The following is an 18,047-nucleotide window of genomic DNA, read 5'->3' as shown; positions in this document are numbered from 1 at the left end:
ATACCAATAATTTCAATTATTCAATACCATAAAAAAAGGACAGAGAAGACGTAGCATCGCAGCATTCTTACTTTTGTATCAAGAGAGAGGTTGTGACTCTTGAAGAAGGCCCCCATCCGATTAAAGGTGGATCTAGCTTTTCTGATGCATGCTCTAATCTCCTGGTTGTTGGTCCATTCTTCAATTATTATGGTGCCGAAGTAGTTGTAGTGCGTTACTCTGTCTACAGGGGATTGGTTGACGTAGAGTTGACCTTATGTTATCCTTTTCTTGCTAATTATCATAAGCTTTGTCTTCTTAACGTTTATATTGAGTCCATATTGTTAACTGTAATACGTGACTTTGTTCATGAGAACTTGTAGGTCTTCTAAGTTGTCCGCAAATACTATGGTGTCATCTGCATATCTGATGTAGCAGAAGAAGACCTATGCATAAGCTAAAAGAAATGACCAGAGACAAAGATATTTGGAGACGGACAATACACGACCTCGCCATGACCACTACACTTCCCGCGGGGGGTCAGCATTGAAGATAGAAATAAATTATTCGTAACAATAACAAGTACCGAACCATTTAAAATTTAAAATAAAAATGCAAACCAATCTAATAACGTACCCTATGACAACAATAAATGGATAAAAAGTGTTTTGCTTCTTGCAACGTATACATTTCATGAAGAAGCGAAATATCAAAAAGTGAATGAAATATTGAATAAAACTGGATAAAAATAACCACGAAATAAATATAATACAAAATAATTCAAGTCCGTTCCCTATCATGTATTTTTCAAGCACATAGTGCTCTCAAACTCTTCAGTCGAGAGCCTTCCTTAATAATTCCATCCCGATTGTATTTTGAAGTACAGAAAAAATAAAGAATGTGCACAAGTATTGATAAACAACAAGAGGTAGAGAGATGAAACCCCCTCAACGACAAGCGAGTTGGGAAAGGACTTGCGATGCAACTCGAGGGATTTTTGAACCCCAAGGGATTTTTGTAAATTATTTATGTTCTGTACATCGCACAGGGATTGTAACTAGTTCTTGACTCTCCAGAGGGATTAAATTTAATGTAAACATCTAATAGTTTTTAACTATTTTAAAATTATATGTGGTAAATAAAAAAATAGAGCGTTGTTTGTCAAATTGGCTGTGATTTACTGTGATAAAAATGTTAGTGTTACTAGTCACAAAATACTTCTTCCCTTCTCACTGTATCATGTCAATTACTGAACGTTGGCTATTATATTGGCTGTCATGATTTTGTTTACCGCAACTCTGAAGAGTGACTACGAAGACTGATTAAACCACTCCCGTAGGTTACGAAACCATGATGTTCTTCTTCGACCGGGACTCCTCTTTCCACTTATTTTGCCCAGAAAAATAAGACGAAGATAATAAAATAATAAGATAAAACAAACAATACAAAAGGTACATCATATAGGATCGGAGGATATACAAGATATATCCCGGCAAGAAATTCAACGTGCTCTCAAAAATATAAAAAATAATAGAGCTCCGGTGGAAGGTGGTGTAGTCATTGAGACAATTAAACTTGGAGGTCCACTTTGTAATCTATATGTCTGGATAACGAAAACAAGGAGACAAATTAAATCTTGAAGACTATATAGGCCAATTAGCTTACCAAACTACCTATACAAGCTCTTCACTGGAATAATAGCAAATATATTGGAAGTAAAACTTGATTTCTATTAGTCAGAAGAACAGGCAAGGTTTCGATCAGCCTACGGAACAAATGACCATCTAGAGTGTCTTAAATTAAAAATTGGCAGAGGGGTGTGGCAGGACATACTTTGTCGCCAAAACTATTTATAAGAATCATGGAGTACGCATTTAAACGATTAGAGTGGGACTCAAAGGGTGTCAACATCGATGGGCAGAAACTAAATAATCTCCGATATGCCGACGACATTGTTCTCATAACTGACTACTTAGGAGAAGCCAGAGTTATGCTACAATAACTACAGCAAATAACAGAGAAAGTCGATTTAAAGATAAACTACGGCAAAAAAATGATGACGAATCTCATTCTAAATGAGCTTATAGAAATTGATAAATCGCCAATAAAAGGTGTGAAAGGATATGTGTATTTAAGCCACGAAATAAACTTAACGCAAGGCAACCAAACATGTGATGTACTCAGCTTAGCTTGGGCTGTATTCGTAAAAATAAGAGACGTGTTTAAAAAAAATGCTCCAATTCATTTAAAAATGAAAGCTTTCAATCACTGCGACGGTCCTCACATACACACACACCCACAAAAACATCAGCGGAAAAATTAAGGACACAATATAAAATGAAGAGATCAATGCTTGGAATAAGCTTGGGAAATAGACTGAGAAACGAGGAAGTTTCTCAGTTTCGTAAACGTACCGGAGTAAAAGACATTATCGAACTTATTACAAGCTAAAATGGAGATGGACGGGACATGTTGCAAGAATAAAAGGCGACAGGTGGAAAAAAATTGCTTGAGTGGAGACCACGGAAAGACAAGCGAAGCCGGGGAAGACCCTTAACACCATGTACCGAAGATAAAAAGCATTATTACCAGGACAGAAATAGATGGAGATATCTAGAGGAGCTCTATGTTAAACAATGGACAAATCGGGATTGATTGATGATGGAGAGAAAGATAGAGAACGCCTTATCATTCTGAGTGTCCATTATTTCAACATTTAAATCTTTATGATTTCGTATTTCTTGCTACAGTTGAATTTTTGTAAAGCATCTTGACTAAGAGTTTTGTGTTCAAGAGCCATGACCTCACCTTAGAAACAAAAATAAGGCTCCTTAAATGTTATGTGTACTCAGTGCTTCTATACGGAGAAGAAACGTGGACATTGAAGGCGGAAACTCTATCAAAACTTCAGGCTTTTGAGCTATGGTCATACAGAAGGATCCTGAAGATACCATGGACAGACAAAGTCACCAATGAAGAAGTACTGCGGAGGATGAACACAACTGCGGCTTTGGTCAACATAGTCAAGGCAGATACGAGCTACTTCAATGCATTTTGCAAGGTAAAATTGAAGGAAAAAGGGCCCCCGGACGAAGAAGAATATCCTGGATTGCTAACCTGAGAGCATGGTATAGAAAGACTTCAACACAACTATTTCGTATAGCAACCAACAAAGTCAACATAGCCAGAATGATCGCCAACGTTCGAAATGGACAGGCACCCTAAGAAGAAGAAATCGTGAATTCGTGATTAGTTCTTCTTTGCCAACCATTTGCTGTGATTTTTTCACCAAAAATAGCTCTCAATATCTTCCGTTTTCACCACTCAATAATTTCTTTCTCTGTTTTATTGAGCACCCATAGCTCACATTCTCACTTTTTACCATATAAATCAGTTGACGTAACGTTTCATGTAGTTTGTCACCTCCTGCCTTTAACATTTTTGTACGTATTTTATTTTGTCATGGACTTTTATTGCTTTTCAAATATCTAATAATTCTTTGCAATTTTTCTCTCGTTGGTTCGGTTATTCTAACATCTCCTTCTTCTGTTATATCTTCTTTGGTTCTTTTTATTTACTATTTAATAGTGTTTAAAAACAATTTTTCCATTCGTTCATAACTTTCCCATGCTCTCCTTTTTCTGTTTGTATGTAAGTGGTTTTATTTTTGTACCCCTTTTTTGTACCCTATTTTTAACTGCATTTTCGAATGATCTGGTTTCACTGTTTTTGAATTTTTCTTCTATTTCCTGCAGTTTTTTTTTACTAAATTCTCTCTTTTTTTAGTACAAATTTACTTTGAACTATTTTCATAACTTATTATATTGCTCTCTGTTTTTATCGTTACGATCTGTCATCATATTTATGTATTCTTACATTTCTTTTTAACTTCTGCCAGCTCTGTACAATTATTGTCAAACCATTTATTTGTATCAGCTTCTCTTCCTATTCTGGGTATAACATTTTTACTCGCTTTAGTTGCTGCCATTTTTCTTCTACTTAGGTGGGATATATGTATACTTCCATAAATAACTTCTCTATATCTTGTTCAAATCTTTGTCTGATTTTTTCGTGGTCGGAGCTATATCCTGTTCCTCTCATACTTCCGACGTTTGTGATGAAATTAGCAATCTTTGTCTTTGCTCTAAATATATTTCAATTTTTCCTACTAACCCTACATCATCAGCATACATTACCAGGGAATATTACCTTCTATTTTCCATGTTATCTGATCCAACAGTAACGAGACTAAAGAAGGACAAAGCACCGAGCCCTGCAACCTTTACGTGCCGGGGACTGCTTTCTTCTTGAGCGCCCACCACAGAAGCTCTCGAGACACCCCAGCATATGCTTTCTTAAGATTATTGAATATTATTTTGGTGTTTGTTCATTTTTGGCTATATTTTATCATAATAAAAATTTGCCTCGTAATAAAAATTGATATGTCACGCATAAATTAAAACTGATTTTCTGATATTTCGATCTATCAATTATTATCTTCTATAATTTCATATGATGTGACTAAAAGTAATTTTACGGCACTATAGGTTGTACATTCTTGGACAACTTCTTTGTTTTTTTTTATAGGTACTAAGTTACCTTTTCTTCCTTCGTCTGGAATTTTCTTGTTCCTGTCTCTCCTAACGGTGATATAAGTGATATTAACTAATCCAACTTGTTTACCATTATTTATTCGTCTAATAAATCCTGAAAATTTTATTCCTTTTCGGTTGCACTAATAGTTTACTATTATTAAATATTTTGCAATAGTATTTTATTATTATTAAGGGACTAGTATTTTAATATTAATAAATGTATTGCTTTCCTTGATCTATTTTTCGCTTCTTTCAATCGTTTTTATTGCTATATTCACTTTTAAGAAAATAAAAAAAGAATAATGTTATTAACTTTTGAATGTAATAAGTGGCCTTTTCATGTGTTAACAATCGGCATATTTAATGCTAGTTCCAACATTTATCATCTCCACCATAATAATTTCTAGGAGTAGTGGAGTTCTGCCACAAATATATCAGGTAGAAAAATCATAGCCGAGCTCTGCCACGATGCAGAGTTTTATATTAAGAGGATCAGCAGGATAGCTTTGGCAAGGACAGCGATATGGTAGAAAAAAAAAAGAGAATAGCCAATTCAGAAGAAGATATAAATAATACTTCAGTAGGCCAATATACACTTCTCCAAGAAATTAACGCACCACTTCAACAAATCAATTTTATTTGTAAACAGGCAAAGAATAAAAATAAAACTTCACCAGATTTATTCTACATTTTATTAGTAATTATAACAATTTGTCTAATCATCAGATAATTTTGAAGTACAGGAGAAAAAAAAAATAAAACGGATAATTCTAAAAAAATAATGATAAGAAAAGTAAACTAAAATATGAAAAAAGTCTTAATAACGAGTGTCTCCACCTCTACTACGTATAACAGCCTCACATCGTTGGCCCATACTTAAAATTAATTGCCGTATTTCATTTTGGTCTAGTTCTCTCCAAATCTGGATCAGCCTCTCTCCCACTTCCTGTAAGTTGTGTGGTTGGATCGGTGTCGCTCTTAATCGCCTACCAAGGATATCCCAGAGATTTTCAATCGGATTTAAATCCGGACTATGTGCTGGCCATTCCGTAGTGTTAATTTCTACCTCTTCTAGATAATTTCTGACGATCTGTGCAGCGTGAGGTCTGGCATTATCTTGCATTAGTAAGAAATTTTCACCGATATAAGGAGCGAATGGTACTACCTACATGTTGCTCCAGGATCTCCAATATGTACCTTTCAGCTGTAACGTTCCATTTTCTATGGCCACTAGGTCCGTATGTGCGGTCAAAGAAATACCACCCCACACCATATCGGATCCTCCACCAAAAAATGTGGTGTGTGAGAAGTTACATAGAGCATATCGTTCGTTGGGTCGTCGCAACACACGAACACGTCTGTCGTTATTGAACAAACAAAATCGGGATTCATCAGTAAATAGCACTCGTTCCCAGTCAGCCTCTAACCAATTAACGTGTTTTCTGGCAAAATGTAGTCTCCCCTTTCGATGCTCTGCAGTTAATAGAGGACCTCGAATGGCAATCCTAGGTGTTAAGTTGTATTCCCTAAGTCGCTGGCGAACAGTTTCAGTACTAATTTGTATAGCATGCACGTCTTGAAGCTGAATTTGTAGACTTCGATGTGTTACAAAACGTTGTAGAAGACCAGCAATTCTTAAAAATCGATCTTGAATAGAGGTAGTTACCCGGTTTCGTCCTTGCCCTGGTCTGCGAGTATGATCCCCTGTTTCGAGGAATCTTTCTAACACCCATGAGACGGATGTGTGGGACACATTAAACCGACGACCAATTCTTCGGTAACTCCAACCTTCTTCCGTCAGTATCACTGCTTGGGCACGTTCATCTCGGGTTAAATTACGTGATTTACGCTCCATAATAAACACAATTAACAATAATCAACAATTAAACAGTAGCCGAATAAAATTCGTGAACACTTGGAAATTAATATATTTATAGAATTAGTACATTTTTTGCTTCGTTTTGTTTTGTTGCAAAAAAAACTATAGCGATACAAAACAGTCAATTAATATAGAGTCTACGAATAGCATATACAAGGGGCTTGCAAAATATAACATAACAATGGAAATTTTTATTAACGCTAATAAAATATTTTAATATTTTAAAGTGGTGCGTTAATTTCTTGGAGAAGTGTAACTTAGACAGGAAGGTCCGCGTGAAAGTTAAAAAACGCACAAACAAAGAAACGAGAAAAATGAGACAGGAGAGACGAGGAAAACAAAATTTTGGTAAGGCGTATGTTACAAGAACTCGAAAAGAGATTAAGGAAAAAACTATGTAAGAGCTGAAATTATGAAGAAATAAGTGCAAGAAAAATATATGTTGTTTGCAAGGACTGTGTTATGAAAACTTATAATATTAGTAAGAAATTCATAGAAGTCACAGCAGCGAAAAAATGTTCTCAAATAGCAGGCGTAATGACATTAGATAAACGAGGATATCATGAAAATTGGAAGAAGGTATTAGATGTTGGGAAAATAATGGCAAGAGATTACATTTTATCTATACCGTTATATGAAATTCAGTATAAAAGAAGGCAGTCATCGAGGAAATATTTACCTTCACACTACACACTCACTGCTATTTATAAAGCTTACAAGAAGATATACCCAGATAATTTTATTAATCATAAAATATACGAAAACATATTTTACATCTTGAACATCAGTATAAAGAAACCTAAGAAATACATATATGCAGTACATGTGACAAATTAAAAATGAAAATTGATATGTGCAAGAATGAGGATGAAATAATACAACTAAAAGAAGAGTTAAACTAACACCATTTTCAAGCTGATCAACGATATAAAAGCAAAGGAAAAGATAAATTTCTGACAAAGGATCATGCTAAAATGAAAAATATTACTTTTGATCTTCAGCAACGCCTGTCAACACCAGACCTCCAAGCAGTGAGTCGTCTTACAAGAGGCTATTTTGGACTTTTAATCTTACAGTTCACGACTGTGGCAACTTAGTTTTGACTGGCAAAAAGATTTAGTTCCTAAAGTCGAACACCTAATAATGTATTCAGACTGCTGTGCTGGCCAGGTCATAGTTTAATTTGGTAGTAGTAATATGAAAAAAGATTAGTAGTCAAATAGAACATCCACATGACTGGGCTCAACTAATTCCACAAGTTAGAAGAAAATATCAATTTTTAGTTACAAAAATGCAGTGAGCGAAGATGCAGGTATGTTTGTCCTTACACCTTGTCCTGATGCCTTTGTTTCGCGCACCAGTCATAGGTCGCTGGTTTTTTCCCTTGGAGAACAAGATTTGTCCTTGGGAAATAATTTCACTTTGTATACTTCTTTGAAGGAGCACCCAGAAAATTGGGACAAATGAAAGATTCGAAAAGAACGTTTTAACAAGTCTATTAAAACAATTACAACAACGTATTTTGGACGCCGAGAACTTGCTTACGATAGCTGATTTATGAGACTAAACTTTATAAAACTATAAAACTAGATAACTTGTCGGTGATACAATATTAGCACGAACTGAGTAAAACAATTACTCGGCTCGTAATCGTTTCTTAACATTAAGAAATCTCCCCCTGACCCCCTCGACGTATCTAACGGATATGTTTACATTTAAAATACCTTTGACTTTTCTTTCATTGGTCTGAGAAGGGTAACTTTGGTTAATGTTGGGAAATTTCAAATTACTCAAATCGATAACTTGGAATTACTAATCCTTTCATTGCTATGATTCTTTGACGATTTTAGAAGCTTATGTCTAGAAAGATATTTGAATGCAAGTTATCGGCGCCGTACAGATTATTGGATGGTACAGAGAATTTTATAAATCTTAAACAGTAAATACAGTGTGATATAAAATAATATGACACAAAATAAGATAAAAATATTAAATATTGTTATTACGCAACATGCAGGCTCTGCGTTTCTTCATTTTGGTGACTTATTTAACCCTTAACTGGTCCGGTACTGTAGCAGTAGCGTAACTGATCCGGCGTAGTCTGTGAAACTACTGTTTTCAAGAAAGCAAAACAACACTCAAAAATAATTTTTTTATTAAGAAAAAGTGTTACAAACATACCCTGATATACATATTTATATAAAAGTGAATGTATTAGATTTTAGCATTATTTGGGTTAAGAAAAAAATATTTAAATAAAACTGACATCCATACAAATATTTGTGAAAAAGTACATAGTTTTGTAAAGTAATACAAAACATATATAAAAAACACTTTAAAAAAAATTTAGGTATTCCTAGGATAATAAATGTCCAAACCGCACACTAAACAAAAAACTAGGTAAAATAAATATCGATCAAAAATGTTTGTTTCCAGCATCAGTCAAACTTTACCAATTTTATATGCAATTTTTACATAGTGGTTTTGTACATCCCAAACAAACAGGCTTTTTGCAACGCAAGCACAGGTATTTTGTCATCCTGCGATTTCTACTCGGACACAAACTGCAAATTTTGCGTTTTTCTAAAATAAGAACATCAGTCTGATTGTCCTCTTGTTTTTCTTGAACTCCAAGTATCTGGCTAATTGTAAGACGTAATTGACGTGGAATGTTCATCATTGTCATTCGTCTTTTCATGTGATCTTGCACCAACTGCATAGCCAACTCCAAAGCAAAACCACTTTTTTCTTTTATTACTGGATTGTTTTTGTAACACTGATGTAGAATATATGAATTTGTTAAGCGCCATGTTAAGCCAAAATTGTTAAGCGCCATCTTCGGGTTCGACGGCTTGAGGTGCTTTTGGAGCATTTCTCATATAGAAAGTCTAAATAATTTCTGGTTTTTCAGTAGAGGGATCACTATAACGTCTACTATGCATTGAAGATATAAGTAGTGCATATTTTCGTGACTGGAGTTGAAAATGGCAGTGTAAACAAGAAGTCCCAAAAATGCTCTTAACTCAATAACATCTATTTCTCTAAGATGATGGATAGAACTAGCAGAATATTTCTCACGCGTTGATTAAAATTTTGTGTTTTTATTCTGCTCAATATGTTGTAGAATGTTATCACTAAACAACATATTCCAAACAGACAAGGGTATCGCAGCCTCGCCGAGCATTTTTGTCTTTGTTTTTAGAATTGGCACTTTTATGACAATGTTGTGTTTACGTGTTCTAGATGAGGGGATAACTTCTGACGTACACCACCTGAGTCGATTTTTATGATAAACATATGTTTTGTCACTATTACTTACTGCTAATTCATTACAATCTGCAGGCTCGTCAGAATCAGAAAATTCCGAACATGTATCGTGTTCAGATTCAATGTTATGGTCTTCCGAAATATCGTCTACATCACTGTCACTATCACATTCTTTATTGTACCAATTTAAAAGAATTGTCTCATAATCGTCATCGCAGAAACGCACTCGTTTTGATGGCCCACCCATAATTTTTAAAAATGCACGACACACAAAAAAGTCACACTAACAGTCCGGCGTCGTCTGAGGAACTACTCTCGACCTAATTGTTGCGATAACTTTTTAGGAACTGAGAGAAACCTGTCGCAAATACACCCACTTGTCAAAGGACTTGCCTATAGGCAGTGCCAATTTCCAATAAAATATAATTAAAAATATGGAATCGTCTGTCAGACGACGCCGGACCAGTTAAGGGTTAATTCCATACTAGTTAACCGCAAAACTGATACTCAGAATAACAAGATAAACTGTAAAAAGTTTCGTTGGTTGCGGTATGAAAAATCTAAACAGTTTCAATACAAGTTGTCCTTTGACAAAGAAGAACCTTTTAAAACCGTAGATTTAGGAAAGAAGGAAAAAGCGGCTACAAATTTATTACCCAAGAGGTATATAACAAGCCTGTGCCTAAAACGATAGAAAAATCACTTGATGGACTTCGCACAGATAAAGACATAGCTACTCCCTGATTCATCAACATCCCCGGAAGTATATTTTAGCTAGATCTGTATGCATAGGTATTTAATGTTTAATGTTTTTAGTACTTAAATATCCGTTGCACTTAAGTAAGCTTGTATTCATCATCATAACTAGCTCGACAACCCTTTTTGGGTCTTGGCCTGTTCCAGGATTCTTCTCCATTCTGATCTGTTTCGTGCTCTTTTTGACGTGACAACGTCTTAAATTAGGTTGTGGCTCAGAGTCATTCAAGAAAAAGTGTAACGCCCGCTCACGTCTGTTACAGTGAGTCACCGAACGAGAGAGAGGCCCGCCGGACCGGCGAATGCCTTGCGTCTCTCTCCCACTCAAACATGATCGGTCCGCTGCGCGCGGCACTAGAGAATTAGGCGCGTTGAAAACCGAGAAAGCGTCATAATACAAGTTCACACGTGTGGTTAAAGTATCGTCAGCTGTGTCTGTAGTGAAAATGTGGAGTGCTTAGATTCGTCATTTACAACAACTACAACAATAAAGGTAAATAATTGTACACTAATATTTCATTATCGTAAACTATGATTGATTGATTAATTGTTAGATTGACACAAAAGTTGAGAAACTGAGTTTATAGGTTGTCATACTATTGACAAATGTTGATAGTGTTAAGTAAATTATTAGTTTAAATCACTCTGCAATCAATCGTAATTCAGTCGATTGAGAAGAAACAGCGCGTATTGCTAGTCAAACATTTAAAATAACAAATTATAACTTCTAACCTGTCAAAACAGGGCGACCAAACAAACGAACTAAACCGACCAATCACCACGCGCGGAGTTAGAATTTAACTGTGTTTAGCAAGAATTTCAAATTCCAATTTTAGTAAATGTTTTAATTTTCAACTTTACCATTTACAATTACAAATTTTAATTAATTTCAAATTTATTTAGCAAAAATTTGAACCTTCGATCTGAATAAGTGTTTTGATTTTCAAATTGATTCTTTAAAATTAAAAATATTAAAATATATATAATCAGAAGTGAACGTCACATAACATTATCTGTACTTATTATTATTTAATATGTAGGCAAATACATGTGACCATACTTGGTAGACACAATTGGAAATAGTAATTTTTTATAACTGAAAAAAATAAATATATAAAATACTGGTAGCAAACAATAACTTCAATGATCGATATCTCCGCAACTAATTGATATATCGAAAAAATTTTCAAATAAATTTTGTAGAAAATAATAAAATCAATAATATAATATAAAATAAATAATATATAAAATAATATATAAAAATATAATATATAAAATATAAATAATATATAAAATAATAATATAATAATATATAATATATAAAATAATATATAAAAAATATAAAATAATATATAAAATAAATATTAAATAAAAAAAGACGTTGTCACGTAAAATCTTCGCCCGTAAAACCGACTTTACAGGCAACCGATTTTTTTCTCCAGTTTTTTATTTTTAAGGTTGTTATATCATTTTCTATTTGTTCTAAGTATCTCAGTTTCGGTCTTCCTCTTGTTCTTTTTCCTACTGGCATCTGTTTGAATATTTTGTTTGGTATTTCGCCTTCTTCCATTCTTTCTACATGTCCTATCCAACGCAGCTGTTTTATTTTAATGAATGTTATATTATCCGGATCCTGGTATATTTTGTATAGTTCAGAGTTGTATCTTCTTTGCCATATTCTGTTTTCTTTTGTGCCCTTATATATGTGTCGCAAGATTTTTCTTTCGAAGGTGGCTAACAGCGTTTCCTCTCTTTTAGTGAGTTTCCAGGTTTCTGAGCCATATGTGAGTACCGGTCTTATTAGGGTTTTATATATTTGGCATTTTGTTTTTGTTGCGACGTTATCTGAACTTAGGTGCCTAATTAAGCCATGGTAACATTTATTTGCAATTAATACTCGCCTCTTCACTTCCTCCGAAACGTTATTATCAGACGTGACTAAGGATTCCAAGTATATACAGTTGTTTACCCCCTCTATGTTGTATTCTTCTATTGTTATATTTGGTGGCTGCCTTATTTCTGCGTTTTTACTTACCTGCATATATTTTGTTTTGGTCTGATTGATTTTAAGACCACTATTTTGTGCAGCTCGTTCTATTTGGTTGTATGCCTCTATCATTTCTCTTCTTGATCTTGCGATTATGTCAACATCATCTGCAAATGCTAGTATTTGCACGATTTTATTCATGATTGTTCCTCGTGTATTGACTGTTGTGTCCCTCAGTATTTTCTCGAGTACGATGTTGAACAAGATAAATGATAGAGCGTCTCCCTGGCGTAGTCCCTTTTTCACATCTATTGTTTTCGTTAATTCATTTTGTATCCGGATTCTACTTTCTACTTTTAGAGATTCTTTTATCAGTTCTATTAGTTGTGTTGGTATATTAAATTCTTTCATTGCTTTTATTAAGAATTCTCGGTTTATATTGTCATATGCGCTTTCAAAGTCTATGAAGAGAAGATATGTGTCGATGTTATATTCACTTGTTTTTTCGAGGATCTGTCGCAGAACAAATATCTGGTCTATTGTTGACTTCTGTTTACAGAAGCCACTTTGGTATTTGCCAACTATTTTTTTAGCGTGTGGTCTAAGTCTTTCATAAATGACGTTGGACATTATTTTGTATGCTGCATTCAGCAGCGTGATTCCACGGTAGTTTCCACATTCTAACTGATTTCCTTTTTTATGTAATGGTACAATAATACCGCTATTCCACTCCGTTGGTAGCTGTTTATTCGACCATATCTTTGTTATCAATTCATGTATTGTTTTTTGTAGTGCGTATCCTCCTTCCTTCAGTAACTCCGATGCTATTTGATCCGACCCCGGTGTTTTATTGTATTTTTTAAAATAATTTTTTTATTAAGAAAAAGTGTTACAAACATACCCTGATATATTTATATAAAAGTGAATGTATTAGATTTGGGCATTATTTGGTTAGGTAGCTGTTTATTCGACCATATCTTTGTTATCAATTCATGTATTGTTTTTTGTAGTGCGTCTCCTCCTTCCTTCAGTAACTCCGATGCTATTTGATCCGATCCCGGTGTTTTATTGTATTAACGTAATTAGCTTGTATTAACGTAATTAAATTTTCGATTATCCTCTGTGTTATCATTATTATGTTCAATTACAAAAGGGGTAAGTCATATGCTGATTTGTGAAAAACGATGTAAGTCAAACAAATATCGCTATAAACATATTCTGCTCCCAAATATTCAGCAAAAAAATGTTAATCCATTTAGGAAAACTACATGTAAAAAAATTAGATAAGTAGAAGTATTAGTATTAGTATAAGTAGATTTTATCATTCTAAACAACTGTAAAAAAAATAATTTTTTTGAAAAATTTTAAATAGTGTTTTTCTCGTTTTCAAGTTTTATGACTTGTCCCCCTTTTCAGGCGCAACAGCAAAATATTAACTGTATTTTCTGTATTTTTATTTACTCACGTTTTGAGTATACGAAATCAGTTCAGTAGAAGTTACATATTTTGGCAATTATTGGAATTTTGGTTTCGAAAACTAAGATATATTCGAATTTTGACTGTTTATAAAAATTCATGATTGTAATTGTATGATAGATATTATTCGTATGATTTAAAATAATTTAAATCGAACAAATGAATAAAATAGTTGTTTTCCGGACGCCTTTGTCAAATAAAATAATATCTATTCTAGGAATTTCCACTGTTCGATCTGAATTTACCAGTATATATAAAAAAACAAATGGAAAATTGTATTTATCTCTGCAGTTTAATAGCGTTATTATCAGCCTAACCAGGTGTGAACTACCAGCCCAACCCTGCTCGACTCTCAGGTGACAAAGGAAGATAAAAAGGAAAGGGCACGTCAAGTTCGAATGAAAACCCGCCAAATCCCAAGCGAGCGCCGGCCACTCAGAGCAGAGCTGCCACGGCCACTGCCACAAAACAAAATTATTGATCGGGAACGTTATTCGCAACAGCGTCCGTGTGTGCACGCGTCCACAATCAACAAAACAATATTGGGGAACCCACCCCATAAATTCGGAACCGTTCTGAACGGTCACAAGCAGTCGACCAAATCAAGGCACTTAGGGTCGATTTAATTTTTTAAAAAACCTACAATTATAAATAAAATTCTGTGTTTCATATTTCAGTAGTCCACTTGCAAACACCGCTATGTGTATGAACAATGAATTTGAGTAAAGTAAAAAATAAATGTAACTCTTAATCCAAATAGAAAATAAATATTTTGCTTTGTGCTAATTTTGAAGAGATTAATATAGAATCGGTATGTGTCAATAATAGTTTTTTTATTTAAATTTCAAAATTGAACATAGACAGTTTTGCATGAGTAATTTTAACTTAAGTAGTTTTGCAGGAGCATTTAATCAACTTAGAGAGTTATGAAACAACTAATTGCTAATAAATATAATAAATATCTAGGAAGCATCATATCAGCAGACGGCAGAGTTAAGATAGGTGTACTAAACCGAATAACCCAAGGGAAAAAATGAATAAAAATAAATAAAAATAAAAATAAAAATAAATAATAATAAATAATAATAAATAATAATAAAAATAAATAAAAATAAAATAAAGATGCATACCAAACTTCGCGTATACAGGGCAATTGTAGAACCAATTACCACATATGGTGCCGAATGTTGGACGATGACAAAGAATGAACGAGATAAAGTAGACGTTGTGGAAATGGATTATCTTAGAAGGTCATGTCGAGTATCGAGAATGGAAAGAATCAGGAATGAGGAAATACGAAACCGTACAGGAATTAGAGATACTCTATCAGATAGAATACAAGGAAGGCAATTACAATTGTATGGTCACGTGATGAGAATGGAGGAGGAGCGGTGACCAAAGAAAGCCTTAATGTATGTTCCGGCAGAAAGAAGGAAAAGGGGAAGACCCCCAAATTCCTGGAGAAGAGAAATTACAAAAACAATGCAATCTAGAGACTTAGAAGAGGGAGATTGGAGAGATAGGAAAAGATGGAGGCTGAAATGCGGGAAGTGGCAATCGCCGTAGGACCCCCGTTATATGATGATGATATAATAAATATGTCATGTGCTATTGTACACAAAGAGAATATGAAATGTTTTTAATCTTAACATTAAACTCTTAAATCTACGTCGTCTTGCATTACAGTATCTTCATTGTCAGTTTCTTCAGGAGCACTGTCACTTTGGTCCCCTTGAAGGAAACGGTAATATTTAAGGCTATCAAAAGTAATCCAATTTTCACCAAAATGCTTAATGAGAAGGTCTTTTACGTCTTGTAATTTTGCTGGCTTCACGGGAACTCCAACATCCATGATGGTATGTTACATATTTTTGAAGGATTTGCCCCTTTTACAAACATTTCCGTAACTCTACAGCTCAGATGCATAGTGTGGCTCTCCTTTAATTGCAATTTTGTTATTTTTATCCTTTCTTAAAAAGAATCTTTTAGAGGCCTTGAATTGAAAATGCCATGAACCAGGTACCTTCACTACATCTTTAACGGTAGTTTTCCAATCATAGAAATTAAAATCGGCACCGAGCCTTAAAACCGTACTATCTGTCTTAAAAATATCGAAATGTGTGTCGGGTTCGACAATTACTTCAATAGATCGTATTTCTCTTTCTATATTTCCAAAAACTCGGTCAGGGGGTAAAACAGAATGTCCAACAACAGGGTACGTCACTGTAACTTTTTGATGTGTCGGTGCTTTTGTTTTAAGCCAATAGGCCAAAATTCCCACAACTATCGTATTTTTGTTCTGGCCTCCACAGCCATCACAAAATAACCTGACATGAGAAATAGTGGCTTCAAAATTGGTGTTTTGTAATCGATGAAATAGTGCCGAGGCTATCTGATTGGGCCGTTTCATAGCCTCGGATTCCAACCATGTATAAATGAAGGTATTTGAGATATTCTGAGGTCCAGAAGATTTTTCTTCACATATTGTTAGATTGTACGTATACAGTTGCCTACTAAAGTAAGCACTCTGATCAGGCACTTTCGGTAAAACCAAATTTTTTTGGCAGTCAAAGGACAAAATCCAGTCATCGTCAGATGGTGTTTTTAAACTTGTATAAAAGGATTTTGCCTTTAAAGTATGTACACGATATTAAGTAATCAAAGTCTGTTTTTTAGACAAATCTTTTTTAATTTTAATGCCCTCTTTTAATTGAATACACTTCGAACAAGCATCTGTTGCTGGCGTTTTGAAACTTAAGTTAAAGAAGTTATTAAATATACGGCGAAAAAATTCGTGTCGCACTGGTGGATTACTCCTATCATTACTGTTATGATTGTGTAATTTTCTTACACTGAGATCACTTCTTAAATATTGCACAGATTATCTACCTCTTACATAATGTGATTTCAATGATTTTAGACTTTTTATATAAGATTTTATTGATTCAGTACGCCTAGAATACTGATTAGACCGTCTATCACCTCCTCTTCTCTCTCTGGGCAAAGCCATTGTATTTAAGTTATTTCTACAAATTCTTTGTATTCTGTCTTTAGATATCCCCAAAATTGTAATCATTGCTTTTTGGCATACTTTCTTCAATTTGACGCGCGACTTCCAGTAGATGTAAGTTCATGTTGTGGTATAAAATAAGAAATGGTCTGCGTCTTTTTCTGCTTACCTGCTTTTTTTGGAGCTAGAGCCACACAATATTTGAGCAATAATGTATCTTGATCAATTTTATCTCCGGACGAATAAAAATGTCGATGAAATTAACTGTAGTGTTGAAGAGACAGTTCCGTACACTCATACCCTTGCTTTAAATTTCCGTGTGTACATTGTGGCATTACTGGTGGCCCCTTGGGCATATGCCTGTAAAAAACGGTATATTATACATGTGTTTAAGTTGTTAAAATTAATAAATAACATAAAAATCTATACAGTAGTAATGCTCACCGTTTTGATTTTTCACGTTCTCTTTTCTATGTAGACTTATCTATAATGCTTTTACGCCCTTTCCTGTCTGGTGCCAAACTTATTTCTGTTTCTTGACAATCCATTATATTATTTTCCCAGAAACCGTAAATAAACAAAACTGAATACAACACGTGCGCGCATATAGAGTGAACTATTCAGACTGATAGATACCTACGTTTGCAGAGGTGACAGCATGTCATATAGCGCTGTTTGCAAGTTAACAGTCACATAGCAATTTTTGAAAGGGGATTTTTAAATAAGATAGCGACTTTTGCAAGAATATTATGTTTTCTACCTCGTTTTATTTAGAATATAACCAGTTTTGATGGAGTATAATAATAATGACACGTTCATTTCAATAATGTCAACACATTGGCGTCATTAAACGAAAATATATATTTTTACAGTATAGTCTTGTAAATCCGAAAAATATAATGGATCCTTTTGTGAATGGTAGGTTGTTAATATATAAATTAATGAATGTTACATCAGAAACAAAAATTTGTTGAGTATACGTTTATACGGCGTCCAAGTAACGTCTAATTTTAATCCGCTACCTCTAAGTTTGGCCCCCCTTCTGATGTCCATTGAACGACGTCAGTTAATACTTATGTAACTTACTTACGTGCGTTG

This window comes from Diabrotica undecimpunctata, chromosome 4 (assembly GCF_040954645.1).
Source record: "Diabrotica undecimpunctata isolate CICGRU chromosome 4, icDiaUnde3, whole genome shotgun sequence".
Taxonomy (NCBI): domain Eukaryota; kingdom Metazoa; phylum Arthropoda; class Insecta; order Coleoptera; family Chrysomelidae; genus Diabrotica; species Diabrotica undecimpunctata.
This window is presented reverse-complemented; position numbering follows the sequence as displayed.